The sequence below is a fragment of the Dipteris shenzhenensis genome, chromosome 2, assembly GCF_047967505.1.
Source record: "Dipteris shenzhenensis isolate YYH24624 ecotype China chromosome 2, Dip_SZ_1.0, whole genome shotgun sequence".
NCBI classification, from domain to species: Eukaryota; Viridiplantae; Streptophyta; class Polypodiopsida; order Gleicheniales; family Dipteridaceae; genus Dipteris; species Dipteris shenzhenensis.
This window is the reverse complement of record NC_141597.1, coordinates 28,569,644-28,594,554: the sequence shown is the minus strand read 5'-3', so window position 1 is coordinate 28,594,554 and position 24,911 is coordinate 28,569,644.

Genomic DNA, 24,911 nt, shown 5'->3' with positions numbered 1-24,911 from the left:
AGGATTAAATCTAACCTGCAAGCCCTGCTCAACCATCTGACCAACAGAAACCAGGTTCTTGGTGATGTTCGGGACATGAAATACATCAGATAAGTATTTCTTTTTCCCATCCTGCATAGACAAAGGAATTTTGCCAATCTGCACAATAGGATGTGCAGTATCATCACCAGTCTCCACAAATCCTGGCTTTTCCATTTTCCTTGCATCTTGCATCCATTCTGCATGACCTGTCATGTGGTTTGATGCACCTGAGTCAACATACCACACATCATTTTGTTCTTCTGCACTTGTCACAGAATTGGTCATATGCTACACCATAAATAGATGCTCATTTCTGTCATCACCCTGCTTGCTAGAAGATGCATAATTGCCTTGCTGCAATTTCCCATTCATAATGTCATTCTGCTTTTTGTAGCAGTCCTTAGCCATATGACCCATTTTGCCACAATAGTAGCATTCAACATTGCTGTTTGCATTTTGGCTTCTCTGCCATCCACCACGGCCTCTTTGGCTCCCCCTGCCTCTAGAGTTACCACGTCCTCCTGCATAGGACTGGTTTTCTTGCGTTTGCTGCATATTCTGATTTCTACCACGGTCTGCAGATCGGCCTCCTCTACCTCTGCCTCTACCTCTACCAGCATTTGAGTAGAAGACAGTTTCTTTTGAAGTTCCTGCTGAAGAAGATGCACCCCCATTTCTCTGCTCTTCAGAAATTAGAAGAGCAATCAACTCCTCAAAATCAGGAAATTTTTCAGGACGGCAATGGATGTCCGGAACTGTGCATAATCCTTTCCTAGACCATTCAAGGTCACAGAAACCAAATCGTCATCATCCACTGGTGACCCAATGGAAGCAAGTGCATCTGCAATTTTCTTCACTTTCATGTGGTAGTCATTTATGCTCAAATTTTCTCTCTGCACATTGTGCAACTCTTGTTTGAGTTGCATTTTCCTGGCTTGCGTATTTGTGCTATACATTTTCGCCAAAGTATCCCATGCCTCCTTTGGCGTATTTGCATCCTGAATATGCACAATCATGGAGTCCGAAATACTGATAGACAGCCAGTACATAACTTTCCTGGCTCTCTTGTGCCATCCTTTGAATGCCTGCATTTCCTGGGAACATTAGGAAGAACAGGTTCTTCTCCATTTCCTGTAATGAATTCCCAATAGCCTTTTCCCATCAAGAAATTCGTCATTCTAAACTTCCATGCCTGGAAGTTGTTCTTGTCAAGCTTTTCAATGACAATCTATGAAAGAGAATCAGATGCCATTATAGAACACTGCAAAATATTCTGTCACTGCAAAAAACACAGCTTTTGCCTCACACGGGCAGATCTGCAAAACTGACGAAAGTGGTATTTCACCACACAGTCACTTCCTAGTGACGATTTTGCATCAACACGCAACAGCCATGAATCTGCAACTCCCAATATCTCTGCACACAGGCATACGATGCAATTTCTATGGCACCTTTCCACCGACTAGCCGCGCAGTGGTCGCACAGCAAAAAACAGGGCCTTTTTCTGAGTGCCTGCGAAGAACTTCCGCCTTCAAAACGGGCCCCGAAACGGCCTCAAATCAGAAAAATAAAGTCACTCAGGGCTTCGCCTTTTCCCGCAGCATATATTGCGCTCTCACCACACCGCGAAGGGCGTCTCAATCTGCAACAGTGCACTCCTGCACTTCTGGCTGTGCTACCTACAGAGATTTGCTCCCAAACTCAAAATAGGAAAGCAACACTGGTCCTCTTACCAGGACACCACGAACTTGGCTTGCTTTCTTGAGCTCCTTACCACGAACAAGGCTCTGATACCATGTGAAGATAGTGGGAGAGAGGGAAGGAGTCTCACTTGTGGCTTTCTCACATGCACAATGGGGGAATACACACAAAAGGTGGAGGCTGAAAACAGTTTTCCTCTTCTTAGTTGTGAAAGCCAAAAAGAACTCTAGTACAAAGACAATAGAAGAACCCTATATGTGGGTCTCAAACCAAACTCAAGTAACTAAGGTGGCATACTAACTGAGCCACAAACTAGAGTAGATAAGGATAGCTGTCATCCAGCTATTATTCGTGGGCGGTGTACCAACCGCATCTCCAGCTAACAAGTCGGTGACATAAATGCACAACAGTCACCCTGGCATATCACGAGTAGAGCTCGATATCTCAACAGTATATGCCACGGATGTGGGCAAAGCCCTCAGTGACTTTATTTTTCTGATTCGAGGCCATTTTAGGGCCTGTTTTGAAGGCAAAAGTTCTTTGCAGGCACTCAGAAAAAGGCCCTGTTTTTGCTATGCGCCGTAGAAATTGCATCGTATGCCTGTGCACAGAGATATTGGGAGTTACAGATTCATCCTTATTGCCTGTTCATGCAAAATCGTCACTAGGAAGTGACGATGTGGTCAAATACCACTTTCGTCAATTTTGCAGATTTGCCTGTGTGAGGCAGAAGCTATGTTTTTTGCAGTGACAGAATTTTTTGCAGTGTTCTATAATGGCGTCTAATTCTCTTTCACAGCTTGTCACTGAAAAGCTTGACAAGAACAACTTCCAAGCATGGAAGTTTAGAATGACGAATTTCCTTATGGGAAAAGGCTATTGGGAGTTCATTACAGGAAATGAAGAAGAACTAGTTCTTCCTAATGTTCCCAATCAATAGGAAATGCAGGCATTTAAAGGATGGCATGAGAGAGCCAGAAAAGTTATGTATTGGCTGTCTATCAGTATTTCGGATTCTATGATTGTGCATATTCAGGATGCAAGTAAAGGAGGCATGGGATACTTTGGCAAAAATGTATAGCACAAATATGCAAGCTAGGAAAATGCAGCTTAAGCAGGAGTTGCACAATGTGCAGAGAGAAAATATGAGCATCAATGACTACCACATGAAGGTGAAGAAAATTGCAGATGCACTTGCTTCCATTGGGTCGCCAGTGGAAGATGATGATTTAGTTTCTGTGACCTTGAATGGTCTAGGAAAGGATTATGCATAGTTCCGGACATCCATTGGCATCCGTGAAAAATTTCCTGATTTTGAGGAGTTGTTTTCTCTTCTAATTTCTGAATGGCGGTGCATCTTCTTCAGGAGGAACTTCAAAAGAAACTGTCTTCTACTCAAATGCTAGAAGAGGTAGAGGCAGAGGTAGAGGAGGCCGATCTGGAGGTCATGGTAGAAATCAGAATATGTAGCAAACTCAAGAAAACCAGTCCTATGGAGGAGGACATGGTAACTCTAGAGGCAGGGGGAGCCAAAGAGGCCGTGGTGGATGGTAGAGAGGTCAAAATGCAAACAGCAATGTTGAATGCTACTATGAATGGAAAATTGCAGCAAGGGAATTATGCATCTTCTAGTAGACAGGGTGATGACAGAAATGAGCATCTGTTTATGGTGCAGCACATGACCAATTCTGTGACAAGTGCAGAAGAAAGCAATGATGTTGTTGACTCAAGTGCGTCAAACCACATGACAGGTCATGCAGAATGGATGTAGGATGCAAAGAAAATGGAAAGACCAGGATTTGTGGAGACTGGTGATGATACTGCACATCCTATTGTGCAAATTGGTAAAATTCCTTTATCTATGCAGGATGGGAAAAAGAAATACATGTCTGATGTATTTTATGTCCCGAACATCACCAAGAACCTGGTTTCTGTTGGTCAAATGGTTGAGCAGGGCTTGCAGGTCAGATTTAATCCTCATGGATGCTTTGTTGAGGATATGAAAAATAACGGTCGCTTGATAGCAAAAGGAAAGAAGAAGGGCAGGATGTTTACGTTTGATGCAGACATGCCTGAATTGAGTGCAGCAATGTTTGCACATGGGACCGATGTAGTTGTAGATATTGATATTTGGCATAAACACATTGGTCATGTTAATGTACAATGACTTAAATCAATGCAGGCCCAAAATATTGTTGCAGGATTGCCTAAATTCAAGGTTGCAGAAATGCATAAGGTATGTGAAACCTGTCAATTTGGAAAACAGGCAAGGAAACCATTTCCTAGGCATGTTCAAGAGAGTAAGAAGCCATTGGAATTAATCCACTATGATGGGTGGACTACTAAACCTGCATCTATTGGAGGCTGTCATTATTTTGTCACTTTTATTGATGACTACAACAAAAAAGTTCGGGTGTATTTTATGAAAAAGAAAAGTGAAGTGTTTGGGCACTTCAAAGCTTTTAAAGCTATGGTTGAAAAAGAAACAGGCCTACAAATAAAATTCCTAAGGTTAGATCGAGGGGGAGAGTACCTCTCAAATGAGTTTGCAAGGTTCCTGTAGGAGCATGGCATAAAGCAGCAATATTCATGCAGTCATACCCCACAGCAAAAAGGACTTGCAAAAAGAAAAAACAGGCATATTGGAGAGGTATCTCGGGCCATGCTAAATGAAAAAGACCTACCAGATTATTATTGGGCTGCTGAAGCAGTTGCTACAATAGTTTACATAATGAATAGGACTCCCACTACAGCAATACATGGCATGATGCCTAAGGAGATGTATACTGGTAGGAAATCAGATATTTCTCATTTGAAAAATTTTGGTTGCATTGCCTATGTTCATGTGCTAGATGAGTTGAGGTCCAAGTTGGATCCAAAAGCTGAGAAGTGCGTCTTTATTGGTTATTCTCTGCAGCAGAAAGGGTATAGATGCTATAACCCTTCTACTCGTAAGTTTACAGTGAGCAGAGATGTTGTTTTTGATGAGATGAGCAGCTGGTATAAACCAGTAAATGTGATGATTGATGTAGATGCACAAAATGGTAATGCTGCACAGAATTCACAATAGCAATCACAAAATATTAGTGGACCTGCAGTGTCCTCTAGCAGTGGTTCTGAGAGTGCTCTCAACGGAAGCAAGAACGGAAGAAGGAGAGAGAGAGAGAGAGGGAGACAGAGAGCCACACAAGTTTTGGTGGGTGCAGAACCACCCTAATCTTCTTTTTTATTCATTTATATATGTGTTTGAGTATTGTACATAACCGGGGTTAAGGCACAGTGACCTTTAACCCCCACAACCTCCCACTTAAAGGACAATGTGCCTTTAAGGGAGAACAACCAGTGAGCATACTATCCAATGCCCATCAATACATGACAATACTCAAACCGCTGACTAGGTAGACTCTTCGTCAGCATATCTGCAGGGTTATCATCTGTATGAACCTTGACAAGCTCTATGCGCTTGTCCTCAAGTACCTCCCTGATGAAATGGTACCTGACCTCAATGTGTTTGGTCTTTGCATGAAAGACCGGATTCCGTGCTAGCTGAATAGCACTCATGGAATCACTATGCAGTGTCGGTACACCTGTATGAATCCCCAAATCTCCCACTAGCCGATCAAGCCATATAGCCTCCTTGCAACCCTCTGTGGCTGCAACATACTCGGCCTCTGTGGTAGACAAAGCAACGCACTTCTGTGCGCGAGACATCCACGACACTGCACCACCTGCAAAGGTGAACACATAACCAGAAGTGGATCTCCTACTATCCACATGCCCTGCATAGACCCTTCATGTACCTCATGATGCACTTAACTGCCTCCCAATGCCTCTTTCCTGGATTAGCCATATACCGGCTAACAACTCCCACTGCAAATGCAATGTCTGGTCTAGTAGCTATCATAGCATACATAAGACTCCCAACTTGCATAAGGAACCTTAGCCATCATGGCCCTTTCCTCATCTGATTTGGGACTATCTGTATGACTCAGTTTCACATATGGAGGCAATGGAGTACTCACTGCCTTCCCCCCCTCCATATTGAAATGCTGCAATACTTTTGTAACATACTCTTTTTGTGAAAGCCAAAGGAGTTTCCTACTCCGATCATGCGTGATGCGCATACCAAGAATATGACCTGCAAGTCCCAAATCCTTCATATCAGAGGCCTCATGCAACTTGGCCTTTAATGCATCTAGCTCATAAGTATTCTTGCTAGCCAATAGCATATCATCCACATATAGTGCCAGGATTATGAGGCTATTATCCTTAGCCCTTTTAGTGTAGAGGCAGTGATCAATTTCACTCCTCCTAAAACCCTGGGACCGAATGAAAGCATCAAAGTTCTGATACCATTCTCTAGGCGCTTGCTTAAGACCATAGAGACTCTTCTTCAGCTTGCAAACTAAATGCTCTTTGCCCTTTTCTTCAAAGCCTTCTGGCTGCACCATGTAAATTTCCTCATGCAAATCCCCATGCAAGAAAGCTGTCTTGACATCCATCTGCATAAGCTCCATATCCTCTGCTGCCACTAGTCCAAGCATGCATCTAAGTGTGGTCATCTTCACAACTGGAGAGAATATCTCATCAAAGTCAACACCCTTCTCTTGCTTGAACCCTTTAGCAACCAAACGGGCCTTGTACCTAGGCAAATCATCACCTGTGACCTTCATTTTGTAGACCCATTTACATGGCAATGCTTTCTTTCCATGTGGCAAAGAAACCAAGTCCCAAGTCTTATTCTTCATAAGTGAACTCATCTCTGATTGCATAGCATACTCCCACTTGCATTGATCCTCACGCATCATAGCCTCTTTGTAGCAAGAAGGCTCCCTGCAATCAGTAAGCATCACATAGTCTACCCCTGGAACAAACCTATCAGGCGGTCTAGACACTCTAGATGATCTTCTCAAGGGCATTTCAGCTTGCTGTCCCACTTGCATATCAGCCACATTTGGCTCATCATTTCCACCAATAGATGATCCATCATCTACCCTTGATTGTATACCTATGCGAGTACTTGGTTGTACCATTTCTTGCACATTTGGTGCATGGACAGCTTGCTGTCTATCAACATATGCAGGTGGATTCACATCCTGGAAAGTGATTCTCCTCATTTCCACATCCCTCATGGGTGCCTTATGCATCTTCTTCTCATTGAAGACCACATCATGGCTGCGTATGATCTTCTTTGCTTCTGGATCCCAGAGAGGATAGCCCATCTCTCCACTTTCACCATAACCCAGAAAGATGCATTTCCTAGACTTAGGATCTAGCTTCTTTCGAAGCTCTTTTGGCACATGTGCATATGCCTCACACCCAAATATACGCAAATGAGAGTAAGAGGGCTTCTTGCCACTCCATGCCTCTTCAGGAATACCACCATCCAAACTCTTACTAGGTAATCTATTGATCACATGCACTGCAGTCTTCATTGCCTCAGCCCAAAAACCACCAGAAAGACTTGCATTGGAAAGCATGCATTGCAACCTTTCTTGAATGGTACGGTTCATCTTTTATGCAACTGGATTTTGCTCTGGAGTACGAGGGGATGTGAGCTCCCTCTTAATCCCACGTGTATCACAGAAATGCTGAAAGTCATGAGAGAGATACTCTCTACCATTGTCAGTCCGTAGGCATTTAAGCGTTCTACCTGACTGATTCTCAACCAAGGCCAGCCATTTCTGAAATACCTGGAACACATCACTCTTCCGAGCTATAGCATAAGCCCACACTTTCCTAGTTGCATCATCAATGAATGTCACATAGTATTCAGCCCTGCCTAATGACTGTGTAGGCATGGGACCACATACGTCTGAATGCACCAAATCAAGCATTTCAAACTCTTTCTTTCACCTTCTTTTATGGGATGATTTAGTCTGCTTCCCATAGAGACAGTGCTCACAAAATTCAAAATCAGAGAGACTCAAATGCGGTACATAACCCAAACGGCATAAGAGTTTCATTCCATTCTGGCTCATGTGCCCCAACCTGCAATGCCACAAAGAAGTGCTTGGCTGCTCGGTTATTGCAACAACATGATCAAATACCCCTGATACATGTAAGGGATACAAAGTCCCACACTTGGCACCCCTGGCCAAAAGCATAGAGCCCTTCTGAATTTTCCAACTCTGAAAGCCAAAAGTGGTGTGAAAACCAGCATCATCTAGCTGACCCACTGAAATAAGACTCTTGGTCAGCTTAGGCACATGTCTCACATGTTTCAAAACAAATGCAGACCCATTTGCAAAAGAAAACTTTATGTCACCTGCTCCCACTATGTCACATGCATAGTCATTTCCAAGATGCACACAACCTGTCTTTCCACTGTCATAAGTGGAGAACCATTCCCTATGGGGAATAACATGGAATGAAGCACCAAAATCCAATGTCCAATCCTGGGAATATGCATCATCTGAAGTGGTAAGCAACTCTGTAGATAAGCTAGACATGAAGAGAACGTCATTGTCACTATCATGTGTGACTGCATTGATCTCCTCGATCTTCACTTTTCCTTTGTCCTCCCTTGGACTCTCTTCCTTTTGATTTGCACCCCAATTTGCATTCTTTTTCTTATCCTTTTGCTCTCTTTTCAGCTTGTAGCAATCCTTTTTCATATGGCCCTTCTTGCCACAGTGGTAACACTCAATGTTCCGTGCCCTAGATTTGCTACAAGACTTCCCTCTTTCTTGGGACTTCCCCCTAAACTGTGATCTGCCCCTTTGCACATTTAAGGCTGCATCCTGCTTGTTGCCATCCATAGACTTCGGCCTAATCTCCTCGGCCAACAAGCTACCCACAACATCATCAAATTTCAGTACTCCACCAGGTGCAGAGTTACTGACAGCTGTACGGAAGGTATCCCATGAGGATGGCAATGAACATAAGAGAAATATTGCCTTAGTCTCCGCATCAAAATTCATTTTCTGAGCCTGAAGTTGGCTGAAAATAATATTGAATTCATTCAAGTGAGAAGCAATGGAGACCCCTTCCTTCATCTGTAGCTCAAACAACCTCTTCATGAGGTAAACTTTATTAGAGGCAGTTTCCTTCTCATAAGTGGCACATAGTTTCTTCCATAAATCTTCAGTAGTCTGCTCATTTACTACTGTGAAATAAACTGACTCTGCAAGATGAAGTCTAATAGTAGACTTTGCTAATGCATCCAGCTCATTCCAATCATCCTCAGACATATCCGCAGGCTTAGCTTCAATCCCTGCCAAGGGTTTAATCTGCTTCTTTTTAATAAGCACATCCCTTATTTGTTCTTTCCACAAAGAAAAGTTTGTCCCATCAAACTTTTTAATGCTGAAAAACTCCTTTTCAGACGTGGAAGAGGATGCCATGATGCAAATGAAACAAAATCCCAAATGCTAGTGCCTGCAAGAGAGAATCACACCAAATACTAGGTGCACCCAAATGTGTATGCCATAATAGAGTGAAATATCACCAAAACTCAAAGCTCAAAGCATCAAAAGATGCATCTGACTCATGTGCATATACTATGCATCCATATGAGCAAATCTGGCCCAAAAGAAAATGCCAATAAGTGCCAAATGACTCAACCATAAACACCGTCCACTGGCATATGCATCAATAATATCTCATCCAAGAGAGCATAGCACTATCAGTGCATCACCTGCAATGTGTCAAAGCTGTCCCCAGCTTAAAATAGCATCCATGTGCAAAGCGTCCATAAAAATAGCATCCCACAAGGCAATTTGGGCCTATCAGCGCATCCAATAAGGACCGCAATGCATCCAAATGGCCTATAAATCATCCACTACAACCCAATGCACACCACGAATGAGCGCACACTGCTCAAACTGCAACCAGAGTGATCTGCATAAGGTATGCTCAAGAAATCATAGTCCCACGGTAATGAGCGCTACTGAAAATAGAACCTGAGATGCCTCAAAACATGGGTGCCATTGCATAATCGGAATCAGCAAGAAAATCTACAAATATCTCTCTTCTGCCAGAACTCCAAAATTCCAACCGATGAGTGAGAAATGGGAGTCAACACTTATCCACTGCCATGTGGCATAAATCTAAGGTTTCAAAACCTTAGTATGAAAAATGCATAACAGAGAGACGAAATCGAATACACAGAGATCTATAACTCTGAAAATCCTCCACCGAATTGCACAAGAATTGACAGGTAGGGGTTTTTGGGCGTCTGAAACGCAATGGGACAGACGGTTTTGGAAACCGTGGTCTCAATCACTGGGTCCAACACACGGACTGAAAAACGTTTTTGGAAACAGAACTGTTTGTAAACTCCACTGGAGTGTGAATGATGAGCAACATATAAGTTTTAGGACCTCCTGAGTCCACTGGAACTGACAGATCTGCAAATGGTTGCTCCAAACTTGAGTTCCAACACCCGGGCAGAAAACGCAGGAACTGACACAGTGAGTCAGAAATCCAATGAAATGATCCCAGATTCAAGAATGAAGGTGTTTCCAAGCTCCTGAAGTAATGTGGACACCAAAAGCAAGCAATAGTTGCCTCTACAAGTCAATATGGAGTCTCTGTCATCGAACGGAACAGGGAAAAGCTCAAAAAACGACTTTTTCTTTGAAAGCTCTTAACAGGCTCTCAAAACCACTTCGCAAAGCCAAACTGACTTTTCCAAATGTTCCTCCAAGGTCTCTGCACACTCGGATGCAAGTAAAGTCGCCCACAAAGCTTCCCACAGAGCTTCTCCTTCCTCCCACAGAGCTGCTGAGCTTCCTGCATTCACGCACGCTCAGCTAGATCACCTGGGCTCTGATACCAGTTGAGAGTGCTCTCAACGGAAGCAAGAACTAAAGAAGGAGAGAGAGAGAGAGAGGGAGACAGAGAGCCACACAAGTTTTGGTGGGTGCAGAACCACCCTAATCTTCTTTTTTATTCATTTATATATGTGTTTGAGTATTGTACATAACCGGGGTTAAGGCACAGTGACCTTTAACCCCCACAGGTTCACATACTTCGCCATGGATAGGCAGATTGAGATCATGAGAATCTCCTCAAAGCAATGCAGATAGTGGTACGCAGGTATCACGAAAAGGAAAAGAGAAGGTAGATAAGTCCATGTTTGATGTGAATGCAGGTCACTCTTATGTGGATGGTGAATCCAGTGGCTCAGAACAGAGCATTGATGATGAGTTGAGTATTCCTTCTCTTGTTACACCTAGAGTAAGGAAGACCAGGGATGTTTTAAGAGCACCTGGAAGTGAGCCTATTTTGCACAGGTCTACGAGAGCTAGATATCCTGTGGATAGGCTGAAATATGATGGATTTACAACCATTGACTATGCCTATATGGTCAAAGTGATACAGGAACCAGAACCCACTTCTTTTGAGCAAGCCATGGGAAAAGAAAAATGGGAGAAAGCCATGGATGAAGAAATGGATGCCTTGGAAGCAAATGCTACATGGGAATTGGTGCCTTTGCCTAAAGACAAGAATGCAATTGGCTATAAGTGGGTTTATAAGGTCAAGCACAATGCAGATGGTTCTGTGAACAGATACAAGGCAAGATTAGTTGTCAAGGGGTATGCACATACATATGGCATTGATTATGAAGAAACATTCAGTCCGGTTGCAAGGATGGCAACTGTAAGAGCAGTCATTGCTATGGCTACATCAAAGGGATGGTCTTTACATCAGATGGATGTAAAGAATGCCTCCTTGCATGGTGATTTGCAAAAAGAGGTCTTTATGGAGCAGCCACCAGGTTATGTTCATGCTGTTCATCCTGAGTTTGTTTGCAGGTTGAAGAAAGCCTTGTATGGCTTGAAGCAAGCACCTAGAGCATGGTCTGACAAGATAGGACAGTATCTTGTCACTATTGGCTTTCAGGTTTCCAAGGCAAATTTATCACTTTATGTGAGAAAAACAGAGAAAGGTATTATGCTGCTTGTCATTTATGTTGATGATTTGATCATCACAGGTGATAGTGATGAAGATATCCTTCATGTGAAAATGCTATTGAAGCAGAAGTTTGAGATGAAAGATTTGGGAGAGCTGCGTTATTTCTTGGGCATTGAGGTGATTAGATCACCAAGTGGGATATAGCTCTTGCAGAGGCAGTATGGATTGGACATGCTATCCAAATATGGGATGACAGGCTGTAATCCTATTTCAATTCCTTTGGAGCAGAATGTGAAGTTGAGCGCAGATGCAAGTGAGCTTCTGGAAGACCCTACTATGTACAGACGCATTGTAGGAAGTTTGATTTATATGACTATTACCAGGCCAGATTTGAGCTATGCTGTTGGATTGGTAAGTCAGTTTTTGGTAAGTCAGTTTATGCAGGCTCCAAGGAAACTACATTTGGATGTGGCTAGATGCATACTCAGGTATGTGAAGTGCACATTGTAGTATGGACTATTTTATGAGAGTGGGGTTCAAATACAGTTGCATGGATACACTGATGCTGATTGGGCTGGTAGTATTTCTGATAGATGATCTACCAGTGGATATGTGTTCTCTTTTGGGAGTACTGCAGTCACTTGGAGCAGTAAGAAACAACCTACAGTTGCCTTGTCGAGCACAGAGGCTGAATACAGGGGTGCAGCAATGGCTGCATGTGAGGTAGCTTGGTTGCATAAGCTGCTTTATGATATCAGTCTACAGATGGGCCAGTTGTCATTTATTGTGACAACATGAGTAGTATACACTTGGCAAATAACCTAGTCTACCATGCTAGAACAAAGCACATTGAGGTGCATTATCACTATATGCGAGAGAAGGTTTTACTAGGTCTTATTGATCTAGTTTATGTCAACACAGAGGATCAAGTAGCTGACATATTCACGAAGGCATTGGGCATAGAGAAGCTTTTGGTGACACTATCCTTCATTAAAGCAGACATATTGGGTGCACCTGGTATTTGGTGTGATTTCTCTTTTGCAGGTACTAGCATTTGGGATTTTGTTTCATTTGCATCATGGCATCCTCTTCCATGTCTGAAAAGGAGTTTTTCAGCATTAAAAAGTTTGATGGGACAAAATTTTGTTTACGGAAAGAATAGATAAAGGATGTGCTTATTCAAAAGAAGAAGATTAAACCCTTGGCAGGGATTGAAGCTAAGCCTACAGATATGTTTGAGAATGATTGGAATGAGTTGGATGCATTAGCAAAGTCTACTATTAGATTTCATCTTGCAGAGTCAGTTTATTTCATAGCAGTAAAATGAGCAGACTACGAAAGATTTGTGGAAGAAATTGTGTGCCACTTATGAGAAGGAAACTGCCTCTAATAAAGTTTACCTCATGAAGAGGTTGTTTGAGCTGCAGATGAAGGAAGGGGTATCCATTGCTTCTCACCTAAATGAATTCAATATTATTTTCAGCTAGCTTCAAGTCAAAAGATGAATTTTGATGCGGAGACTAAGGCAATATTTCTCTTATGTTCAGTTCCATCCTCATGGGATACCTTCCGTATAGCTGTCAGTAACTCTGTGCCTGGTGGAGTACTGAAGTTTGATGATGTTGTGGATAGCTTGTTGGCTGAGGAGATTAGACGGAAGTCTATGGAAGGCAACAAGCAGGATGCAGCCTTAAATGTGCAAAGGGGCAGATCACAGTTCAAGGGGAAGTCCCAAGAAAGAGGGAAGTCTCGTAGCAAATCCAAGGCATGGAACATTGAGTGTTACCACTATGGCAAGAAGGGCCATCTGAAAAAGGATTGCTACAAGCTGAGAAGAGAGCAAAAGGATAAGAATAAGAATGAAAATTGGGGTGGTGCAAATAGGAAGCAAGAGAGTCTAAGGGAGGACAAAGGAAAAATGAAGATCAAGGAGATTAATGCAGTCACTGATGATAGTGACAATGACATTCTCTTTGTTCTAGTCTACCAGCAGACTTGCTCACCACTTCAGATGATGCATATTCCCAGGATTAGATTTTGGATTCTGGTGCTTCATTCCATGTTACTCCCCATAGGCAATGGTTCTCCACTTATGACAATGGAAAGATAGGTTGTGTGCATCTTGGAAATAACTATGCATGTGACATAGTGGGAGCAGGTGACATAAAGTTTTCTTTTGCAAATGGGTCTGCATTTGTTTTGAAAAATGTGAGACATGTGCCTAAGTTGACCAAGAGTCTTATTTCAGCAGGTCAACTAGATGATGCTAGTTTTCATACCACTTTGGCTTTAAGAGTTGGAAATTTCAGAAGGGCTCTATGGTTTTGGCTAGGGGTGCTAAGTGTGGGACTCTGTATCCCTTACATGTATCAAGGGAGTCTGATCATGTTGTTGCAATAACCGAGTAGCCAAGTACTTCTTTGTGGCATTGCAGGTTGGGGCACATGAGCCAGAATGGAATGAAACTCTTATGTCATTTGGGTTATGTACCGCATTTGAGTTTTTCTAATTTTGAATTTTGTGAGCACTGTCTCTATGGGACGCAGACTAAATCATCCCATAAAAGAAGGGGAAAGAAAGAGCTTGAAAGGCTTGATTTGGTGAATTCAGACGTATGTGGTCCCACGCCTACACGGTCATTACGCGGGGCTGAATACTATGTGACATTCATTGATGATGCAACTAGGAAAGTGTGGACTTATGCTATAGCTCAGATGTGTTCCAAGTATTTCAAAAATGGTTGTCTTTGGTTGAGGATCAATCAGGTAGAGCACTTAAATGCCTACGGAACTGATAGTGGTGGAGAGTATATCTCTCATGACTTTCAGCATTTGTATGATACACATGGGATTAAGAGGGAGCTCACATCCCCTCATACTCCAGAGTAGAATCCAATTGCAGAACAAATGAACTGCACCATTCAAGAAAGATTGCAATGTATGCTTTCCAATGCAAGTCTTTCTGGTGGTTTTTGGGCTGAGGCAATGAAGACTGCAGTGCATGTGATCAATAGACCACCTAGCAGGAGTTTAGATGGTGGTATTCCTGAAGAGGTATGGAGTGGCAAGAAGGCCTCTTACTCTCATTTGTGTATATTTGTGTGTGAGGCATATGCACATGTGCCAAAAGAGCTTCCGAAGAAGCTAGATCCTAAATCTAGGAAATGCATCTTTCTGGGTTATGGTGAAAGCGGAGAGATGGGCTATCATCTCTGGGATCCAAAAGCAAAGAAAACCATATGAAGCCATGATGTGGTCTTCAATGAGAAGAAGATGCATAAGACACCCAGGGATGTGGAAATCAGGAGAATCAATTTTCAGGATGTGAATCTACCCGCATATGTTACACCAAGCTGTCCATGCATTGAATGTGTAGGAAATGGTGCCACCAGGTACTCCCACAGGTACACAATCAAGGGCAGATGATGGATCATCTATTGGTGGCAATGATGAGCCAAATGTGGCTAATATGCAGGCGGTATAGTAAGCTGAAATGCCCTTGAGAAGAACATCTAGAGTGTCTAGACCACCTGAGAGATTTGTTCCAGGGGTAGACTATGTGATGCTTACTGATTGCGGGGAGCCTTCTTACTACAAAGAGACTATGATGCATGAGGATCAGCGCAAGTGGGAGTAAGCTATGCAATCAGAGATCAGTTCACTCATAAAGAATAAGACTTGGGACTTGGTTTGTTTGCCACATGGAAAGAAAGCATTGCCATGTAAATGGGTCTACAAGATGAAGGTCACCGATGATGATGTGCCTAAGTACAAGGCCCGTTTGGTTGCTAAAGGGTTCAAGCAAGAGAAGGGTGTGGACTTGTTGAGAGTTGTGGTGCCATGAGCACTTGTAGAGCAAAGGTATGAGCAAAGGATAAGCTGCCACATGGCATGGAGGACATATCCCACATGTGAGCAAGCAAAATGGATGTAAGTACCCTCACCTATAAAAGGGAGGTTCATTTGAAGGAATATCAATCAAGCACTTTGCACTATCTCAAGATTCTCTTTATGAGTCCAAGCTAATCTATCTTGGAACCTAATTGACTTGAGATACATGTCATGAGCACTCTCTTCATCATGTTTCCACATAGGTTTCATCCACCTTAGACGGTCCATAGATCCTGAGGCACACATGTTTTGTCATGGTATCAGAGCATAGGTTTAGCTCTCCTAGTTTAGCTCATTAGTAGTTCACTAGGATTGCTCCCATTCCTAGATTAGTTTCAGAATGTTAGATTAGTTTTAGATCTAGATAGTTCTTCAGAGTGTTTCTTGAGTTGTGAGAGAGATCTAGATTCATTCTTCTTGTGAAATTTTCCGTCCATCCAATCCATGAGAGTTCTCATCATTCCGTTCTTGTGAGAAAGAGATGTCAGAGTCCATTTTATCCTTAAGGGGAGAGAGAAAGAGAGACAAGTCTATCCTATCATAGCAGCAACAAGCTCTCGGCCATGCAAGCTCCCATCTACAACTAGCACCTCTAAAGTCTCCTGATCCTTCAACGACAAGGTCTCCAGCCAGAGCTCTCCTTGCACTTGAACAGTGACTTCTTCTGTCCAACAAACAAACCGGCCAAGGCATCGGTTACTCCAAAACCTCCCAAGTCTCATAAGGCTGCACTACCTACATCCCACAACCACGATGAAGGCCACGGCTCCAACAGCTTCAACAACCATCATGCTTCGCAGCGTTCTGCACGAACGGTGACAGCCTCCAACAAAAGCACCACAGCCTCATAGCTCCTTGGCTCTCTTCGTAACCAGTTGAGACGCCTAAACGGCCTAACGCCCAGATCTGCAGCAGCAGCAAAGAGTAGGCCATGGAGATTGTCAAAGGCTTTCTGCTCCAGGATCTCTCGGATCCTCAGTGACATCACTTAAGAGCCCACGGCCAAGCAGCTCCGTCTGTCTCCACTCTCAGAGCAAGAGCAAACACTATCACCTCTCCAACAAGCTTCCAAAGCCATCTGCGCTCCTAGCAGCCAGCCCCGATGACTCTGCGCTCCAACTCCGTCGTCAAAATCCGTCGTCGTCGCCATCACAGTCGATAGCAGCTCCGTCGTTGCCCCAAATCTTTTCTTTCTCCATAGGTTGACACGTGGTAGATAATAACTAACCAGGGTTAGTTAGAAACACCCCTGGTTGAGATGGTGGTCACACTAAGATTAGTTCACCTTTGGTCAAATGGGTAACTATGGTTAGGTAAGATTAGTTAAGTGCCACCCAAGCACAGTCCCTTTGTAAGCACAGTTTGAATTCAGCATGTGAACAGCCTCTGCCACATCATCAAGACCCCCTCTTCTTCACAAAAACTTCGACAAGGCGTAACTCGCAATCTAGGAAGAATTTGGACATGCTCCAAAAAGGAAAAGTGATCGTCTTTTCGAGCTCTACGCACCTGTCATGTCAGAATCATTGTATGCAATTAGACACTACCAATATTGAAAGTAATCAATTGGTAAGACCTTTGCAACAAATGAATGCAGAAAGCATGCCAAAAGCTCAAGTGCATGAGATGACCATAGCAGAAAGCATGGCATCCACACATAAAGCATTAAGGCACATGGAAGAACAAAGCATCATGCAGGTAGCTACACCAAACAAAGAAGCAAACGAGTCGTCATCAAGCCATGAGCCAAAAGGTGACATCAATGGAATGTATTGAAAAGCAAAAACCTTGCCAACCTTGCCTATGTTTTGTAATCAAACCTGACCACCTGAGAGTAGCTATGAAAGCACCTAGGGGAGGTATTGACATGTAAAAGCCACACTTGACCACCTTAAATAGCAATGTATGCACTAAGGGGAGGTGATGGAATGTAACTCACATCTGACCACCTTGCAGTAGCCAAAGGATTATGGCACCAAGGGGAGGTGTTGAGAGTTGTGGTGCCATGAGCACTTGTAGAGCAAAGGTATGAGCAAAGGATAAGCTACCACATGGCATGGAGGACATATCCCACATGTGAGCAAGCAAAATGGATGTAAGTACCCTCACCTATAAAAGGGAGGTTCATTTGAAGGAATATCAATCAAGCACTTTGCACTATCTCAAGATTCTCTTTATGAGTCCAAGCTAATCTATCTTGGAACCTAATTGACTTGAGATACATGTCATGAGCACTCTCTTCATCATGTTTCCACATAGGTTTCATCCACCTTAGACAGTCCATAGATCCTGAGGCACACACGTTTTGTCAGGACTTTGATGAGATATTCTCTCTAGTTGTGAAGATGACCACACTTAGATGTGTATTGGACTTGTGGCAATAGAGGATATGGAGCTTATGCAGATGGATGTTAAGACAGCTTTCTAGCATGGGGACTTGCATGAGGAAATTTACATGATACACGCAGAAGGCTTCAGAGAAAAGGACAAAGCGCATTTGGTTTGCAAGCTGAAAAAGAGTTTCTATGGCCTTAAGCAAGCACCTAGAGAATGTTATAAGAAGTTTGATGCTTTCATTCGGTCCCAGGGTTTCAGAAGAAGTGAGATTGATCACTGCCTCTACACTAAAAGCTTGATGCATTGAAGGCCAAGTTGCATGAGGCCTTTGACATGAAGGGACCTACAAGTCATATTCTTGGTATGCGCATCACGCTTGACCGGAGTAGGAAACTCCTTTGGCTTTCACAAAAGGAGTATGTTACAAAAGTGTTGCAGTGTTTCAATATGGAGGGGGGGAAGGCAGTAAGTGCTCCATTGCCTCCATATGTGAAACTGAGTCAGGCAAATAGTCCCAAATCAAATGAGGAGAGGGCCATGATGGCCAAGGTTCCTTATGCATTAGTGGTTGGGAGTCTTATGTATGCTATGATAGCTACTAGACAGGGCATTGCATTTGCAGTGGGAATTGTTAGCCGGTATATGGCTAATCCAAGAAAGAGGCATTGGGAGGTAGTTAAGTGCATCATGAGATACATGAAGGGTACCAAGGAGGTGCGTATCTGCTTTGGTAGAGGAGAGATGCGTGTATTTGGGTACACAAATTCCAACTATGCAGGGCATGTGGATAGCAGGAGATCCACTTCTGTTTATGTGTTCACCTTTGCAGGTGGTGCAGTGTTGTGGATGTCTCATGCATAGAAGTGCATTGCTTTGTTTACCAAAGAGGCCGAGTATGTTGCAGCCCTAGAGGGTTGCAAGGAGGCTATATGGCTTGATCGGCTAGTGAGAGATTTGGGGATTCATACAGGTGTACCGACATTGCATAGTGATTCCATGAGTGCTTTTCAACTAGCACCACAGAATCCCGTCTTTCATGCAAAGACTAAACACATTGAGGTCAGATACCATTTTATCAGGGAGGTACTTGAGGACAAGCACATAGGACTTGTCAAGGTTCATACAGATGATACCGTGCAGATATGTTGATAAAGATTCTACCTAGTCAGTGGTTTGAGTATTGTCATGTATTAATGGGCATTGGATAGTATGCTCATTGGTTGCTCTCCATTAAAGGCACATTGGCCTTTAAGTGGGAGGTTGTGGGGGTAGAAGATTAGGGTGTTCTGCACCCACCAAAACTTGTGTCTCTCGAGTGTCTCTCAAGCTCCCTCTCACCCTCTCAGCTTCCGTTGTGTCCTCACACCGATAAGGGTTTGTAACTATTGTCTGCTATATTGAATGGAAATAAAGATTTCACGCTAACACCATCTTTTGTTTAGATACTCCATTTTTTATCGGCTACCTACCATATTGGTCCCGCCTCCAGATCAATCACTTGCTTGATCCCTTGAATATCTTCAAGAATGTGGCATCTACCATTTGGGAACATTTGAATGGGACATGAGATTCTGCAAGCATAAGGGAGGATCTACGCACCATAGGGAGGATGCATGAAGCTTGGCCACAAGAGAGGCAAAACGGGCGTGTCTTTTTACCCCATGGACCATGGAAGTTATCAAACCTAGAGATGGTGGCGGTGAAGCGAGGTATCATTACAATTCGTACTCCCACTGGATGCATGAGGTGTTTGAAGGGGGCCTTCACAAAGAGCAAGAAAAGAGGTGTAGAGCAATTATATGGCTTGAAATCTCATGATTGGCACAAGATGCTCCAAGTAAGTATGACTTGGCATAATCTCATTTTCCTTCCAAATTTGTGAGTGTAAAAGCAACTAATCAACCATCGCTCATGTGTTTAGTCCATACTGCCTACTAGCATCTCTCGTAGTGCATCGAAGGATGTGAAGGATTGTATTTACAAGATGGGCGAGATTGTGAGGTACTTTACACTATACAAAATATGAAGCGTATCAATGCTCCATGCAAGGTTTTCATATTGCTAATATGGTGCACTTTTTTCTTTCTAGGTATGTGAGCTCAAAGGAAATAGATCCCACCACGCTTGAGGATGATGATTTATGTTAGTGGAGGTGGTTTGTTTAGTGGAGACCTTTCCACATTCTATTCTCACAAGCCAACTACATCTCATAATGCATTTGGTGGATGAGATTGCTATATGTGGCATTGTACATGGACGATGGTTCTTCTTCCTCGAGCACGTCATGAAGACCTTGAAGGGTTTTATGAGGCAAAATGCAAGGCCTGAAGGTAGCATGGTCGAGGGTTGGTTGGTACAAGAGTCACTTGTATATATTTTTGAGTTTCCTATTGATGTGGATAGCTCTCTCCCACAACTATGGAGAGATGATGAAGACCTAAGGATGACCTCTATTGTGCCTCAAGCCTCAAGGGAAAGGATGGAGCAAAGTAATGGACATGGAGTTGCTTAATAATATCAACCTCTATTGCATGCTTAATAGTGATGTGATGAAAAGATGGGTGACAAGATATGAGGATGCAAAGGCAAGAAGACAAGGAGAAAGGGCCCTCTTTCGTACACACCATGGATCTCATGTTCCATACCCTTAGTATCTAATAGCACTTCCAAAGGATATACATGTGGATTGGCTACTTGACAAAATGGAGAGAGTAGAGAGAGACGAGGGGATGCATATCACAATGAAAGAATGGGAATATGAGCCTACAGGATGCATGCAAAAGGTCAGTATATAGAATGTTATGCATAAGTTAGGAGCTTTCAATAATTTAGATTTCTTATTCAATTGATATTTTCTTGGTGTAGTGTACTATGTTCAATGCTATATGGTGTGAGGGCAAGCATTTTTGGACACAACGGATTGATGATAAGAGAAACACACAAGATTTGGCATCATTGCTAGCTTTGAGGGAGCCAATGGAGCCATGGATGATTATTGTGGCATAATCCAAGATATTATTAAGCTTGACTTTCTACACTTATTTGTGTATGTTTTGGATGTCAAGTGGCTTAAGGATGTGGTGGAAAGAGGCCCTAATGCAACAATCAAATGCCACACAAGTGGCTTTGTAACTATTGACTCCACAAAGTTTTGGCAAAGCAAGAAGGACACACTATTACTACCACAACAATGTGAATAGGTACTATACACATATATAAAAATACTCACTTTTTAATATTTGATACCTTCGATGCAAGGAAAATAACATGTTTGTATTTGTGTTTGAATTAGGTTGTCTATCAACCAATGCTGGATAATAATATGTGGTGGCACATCATACCTATTACGCCACATTCCAAAGTGATGTATAGTACATTTACCAATATGGAGCATATGGAGGATGATCATGGCCATAGAGGTGATGACGATCATGATACGAGAGAGGAGGATGATCATGAGAAAGGAGATACAGATATTCAGTCCATTATCCATGAGGATGAGCCTACCATTGGTGATGCTGATTTCGATGAGCACAATAGCACAAGTAGTAGTGGGCCGAATGTATTTGTAGATCTCAACACATTGTTTTGGATATTGAAGTAGATAATGTGGAAAGGGTTGATCTCATTGAGGGTGAGATCGAACCATAGCCCATCATTGATATTGGCAAAACTATTTTATATATTGTCTCATTCTCCTCACCTCACTTAATTTTTATATGTGTGGGTTTGCCAAAAAGCATTGATATTTTTATTAAAATTATGTGCTTTGGTAATCATGGACAATGTTTGGAAAGCAGTGATGCACATTTATTAGCCTCTGCAACAAAATTCTACTCTCTGTTGTGCGTTTATAAACGTGTCTAAATACGCATCTAAAAGACATTGTAGATGCACTATTAGATGCGTTAATAACCGCGCTATTAGATGCACTAATAGATGCACCCATATTTTCACTAATTCTATTTGTGGTTATATATGTGACCGCTATTTTGACCATCTATCAGGCATGTCTATAGTTGCTTTGTCTTGTTGTGATACTAGCATATGGCTAATTTGCTTGATTTGTAACTTATGCATTTCTCAAGGGAATTTGGCAAACTTGGTATGTAAACTAATCTACACAATCTAAACTTGAATATGAGATAAAAAATTTACACAATTGGAATCTTGAATGAGATTATTAAACTATTGCAAATGCTAAAATCCCTATAAAGCATACATCTTAGACTGTATACGATATCCAAAAAAAAAAAACACCAAATAATTGTTTTACAAATATAATATGGAAGCAATTGTTTGTTTGAAAGTGAACTACTTGAGCCCCCAGAACCAAGGGAGACAACCAATGGAGGGGCTACTTTACTATGGTTTAGGAAGTCTTCAATACTATGCTAGAATTGTGTGAATACATTTGAGGGAAAGCTCAATAGCTTTTTCTCCTTTGGTAAAAAAGCGATACATTTTGAAAAAATGTACTCCAGTATCTAGAGCTAGTGCATGGTGGTCTAAAAACTTTGATATTTAGTAAAATTTGTATCTTAGTTCACGCATCAATGGATGTACTAGAAAAAACTAAATTCATACATGTGCAATGTTCTTTGAATAAATCCCACATTATTTATCATTTTTCATTGGTTCCTTTTAGAGTCACTACCTTGCAATGAGGCCCATAAGCATGTCAAAGGTGGTTCCATTTCTTAATCCACAACATCAAATCTGCTAGTAAGCCATTTTGCCTTTCTCTTTTTTTAGATATTTTGGGCTTCTTTGCACTCGTTTAGAGGGCACAAGTTGGTGACATGTACACCCAAGGGCAAAAAAAATATGGTCGTTGGTATTTCCTAGAATTTGGCAACTCGTGCTATTGCATTTAAAATTTTCACTAAATTTACTTCTCCTGTGCATAGTCCTACCCTGTCACCTGAACATTCTCCTAGAATCTGATTCACTTGCATTCATGACCTCGGCTTCTTCTCCTCCCTTCTTCCTTTTGAAAGTCATTTTTCTATGCTCCTCAGGGTCAGTTTTCCCCATGGTTCTCAGTGCTCCTCAAGCTCTCTTGGAACTTAGAACGTGCATAATTTTTTATTTCTATCACGAGGCTTTTTGGTAAGTCCTTGTTTCTCTTCATAGTCTAATGACAAAAATTGTTCTCATTTCTTTATTTGCTTTATTTAACCAAAATAAGGAAACACATAGTGCGATGCAATTTGTCATGGGATGCAAAAGAAATAGATAGAGGCTGCAACATAAGAAGGTTGATATACCCAATCAATGTAGAAGGAGGAGGATAAAGGCCATGGAAATTATCGATCGATGATACAATATCCACGTGACAATGGAAAATACATTTACAATGAATGTGGAGGGAGAGACAATGCCAAGAAAAATGTCTCCTTACTGAGCAGCTAACCTCAGGCTAGTGTCGAACACAGCAGATGCACTTATTCAAGCATTCCTTCAAAACAAAGAATACAAGGTGGGGTTTTGAGGTGGCAACATCATGTCATTTGTGGGACTAATAGACTTGTGTTCTCAAAAGCTTTACCCTGCACTTGAGGATTCATCAAATGTCCACTCTTCCAAAGCCCTAGGCAAAAGATCATACTCTCTAAGTTTAGAGATAGCTGTAACAATGCGAAAGGGGTGCATGGCTTAGATCAGCTAGTTGTAAAGAGGAAGTGAGGAAGTCATCACTAGAGTGACATTGTTCTGGCACATTAATGACACAAGAGTTTCTCTAAATAAGAAGGAGATCTATAGGTTGTGAAGGGGATGCAAGCTGTATGCAGAGCACATCATACACATGCTTAACACAATGCAAGCTAGTAGTCAAACTTACAATGCTAAATCTGAAAGGCTCAACTTCAACAAGAAGGCGATTTTAACAGGTTTCAAATTTGAAGTTTATAATGCATCAAGTTTCAGCTCCAAATTTGTAATCTAATAGCAGCAAGATTCAATCCTGTCACCTTCTCTCCCTACTCAACCTCTCCTCCTTTAGCCTCTCCCTCACTCTCATCCCCTCCCCTCTCAGCTCTGAGCCACTTTCTCCCTCACTCAGACTATGCCCTCTCAGCCCCTTCCTCTCAGCTAGCTCTTGTGCTCTGCTCTGTCCTCCCATTCAGCCTACCTACTATACCCTCCCACTCCCGCTCTCTTTCCTGCTTCTCCCCTTGTCCTTGTCTTTATCCCTTTTTTCTCTCCCCATGCTTTGACACTCACTTTTGACTCTTTTCTGGCAAGTAAATGAAGCAATATAATCTAGTTAGGATGGCAGTCTAGCCCGTCAACCCATATTGGCAGCATTTAAGGAGCCAAGGGGCTAGTGGAGCGAAGTGGGAGGGGTTGAGGGCAAAGAGAAGTGGGAGGAGCAAAAGGGGCTGGCTAGACAGGACATGAATGGCTGGCAGGGTGGGAGAGGTTGGTAAGTGGGAGGTGCTAGTAGGGCAGAGAGGAGCGGGTAGGGCGGGAGAGCCACCATGCTGGGTGTGTCAATTGCACAGGAAGACTATCTACTAAATCGATGAGGCTATAGCTTGTTAGGGGGGCTTGCAAGCGAGAGAGAGAGAGACTTTATCAAGGAGGGCTCAGGGGAGAAATAGTTGTAGAAGCAAAAGGTTCCAATGGTTACATCTACTATCCTAGTTGCCTACTCCTATTATGCTAGTTAATTTTATTTTCATTTTATGAAATTTGGGGAGTGGGGGGTGGTTGATATTCATCAACCACCATGCTGTTTGTTCTTCCCCTCATTTTTCTTTTTGGAAAATTGTCTAAAGAAGATACACTCACCCTCTTCTTATACTCTGATGTCACCATTCAGCTCAAAACAAATGGACCAAACCTAAAACAAACCCACCTCACTTCGGCCACTTCCCATCACAACCTTGATTGTTATATAACAACTTAGGCCTCTTTGCATTTTCCTGCCACTTTCAAAGTTCTCTATACCTTCTAATTCCCACTTATTTTCCCCCCTACTTATTGATGGGCTTACTACACCGCTTGTTTTCCCCCCCTACTTATTGATGGGTTTCCATACACACACGATTTAGCTTTTTCCATTTTATTAGTATTATTATTGATTAGTATTCA